Source organism: Heterodontus francisci, unplaced genomic scaffold (genome assembly GCF_036365525.1).
Source record: "Heterodontus francisci isolate sHetFra1 unplaced genomic scaffold, sHetFra1.hap1 HAP1_SCAFFOLD_52, whole genome shotgun sequence".
Lineage (NCBI taxonomy): Eukaryota > Metazoa > Chordata > Chondrichthyes > Heterodontiformes > Heterodontidae > Heterodontus > Heterodontus francisci.
This window is the reverse complement of record NW_027141175.1, coordinates 6685607-6687172: the sequence shown is the minus strand read 5'-3', so window position 1 is coordinate 6687172 and position 1566 is coordinate 6685607.

Below are 1566 nucleotides of genomic sequence, written 5' to 3'. Positions count from 1 at the left end.
CCCATACACACCTGGCATAAACCTGATATACTGTGAAACCCCCATACACACCTGGCAGGATCCTGATAAACTATGAAACCTTCATACACACCTGGCAGTTTCCTGATTAACTATGATACCCCCATACACACCTGGCAGGATCCTGATAAACTGTGAAAACCCCATACACACCTGGCAGGATCCTGATCCACTGTGAAAACCCCATACACACCTGGCAGGATCCTCATACACTGTGAAAACCCCATACACACCTGGCAGGATCCTGAAATACTATGAAACCCCCATACACACCTGGCAGGATCCTGATAAAATGTGAAAACCCCAGACACACCTGGCAGGATCCTGATAAACTGTGAGAACCCCATACACACCTGGCAGGATCCTGATAAACTGTGAAACCCCCATACACACCTGGCAGGATCCTGATAAACTGTGAAAACCCCAAACACACCTGGCAGGATCCTGAACCACTGTGAAAACCCCATACACACCTGGCAGGATCCTTATACACTGTGAAAACCCCATGCACACCTGGCAGGATGCTGATGAACTATGAAACCCCCATACATACCTGGCAGGATCCTGATAAACTGTGAAATCCCCAGACACACCTGGCAGGATCCTGATAAACTTTGAAAACCCCATACACTCCTTGCAGGATCTTGATACACTGTGAAAACCCCATACACACCTGGCAGGATCCCGATAAACTGTGAAACCCCCATGCACACTTGGCAGGATCCTGATTAACTGTGAAAACTCATACACACCTGGCAGGATCCTGATAAACAGTGAAATACCCATACGCACCTGGCAGGATCCTGATAAACTGTGAAAATCCCATGCACACCTGGCAGGACCCTGATACACTGTAAAACACCCATACACACCTGGCAGGACCCTGATGCACTGTGAAAAGCCCAAACACACCTGGCAGGATCTTGATAAACTGTGAAACCCCCATACACACCTGGCAGGATCCTGCTAAACTGTGAAAACCCCATACACACCTGGCAGGATCCTGATCCACTGTGAAAACCCCATACACACCTGGCAGGATCCTGATACACTGTGAAAACCCCAAACACACCTGGCAGGATCCTGATCCACTGTGAAAACCCCATACACACCTGGCAGGATCCTGATACACTATGAAAACCCCATACACACCTGGCAGGATCCTGATAAACTATGAAACCCCCATACACACCTGGCAGGATCCTGATAAACTATTTTACCCCCACACACACCTGGCAGGATGCTGATACACTGTGAAAACCCCATACACACCGGGCAGGATCCTGATAAAATATGAAACCCGTGTACACACCTGGCAGGACCCTGATACACTGTGAAAACCCCATACACACTTGGCAGGATCCTGATAAACTGTGAAACCCCCATACACACCTGGCAGGATCCTGCTAAACTGTGAAAACCCCATACACACCTGGCAGGATCCTGATTAACTGTGAAACACCCATGCACACCTGGCAGGATCCTGACAAACTGTGAAAACCCATAGACACCTGGCAGGATCCTGATAAACTGTGAAATACCCATACA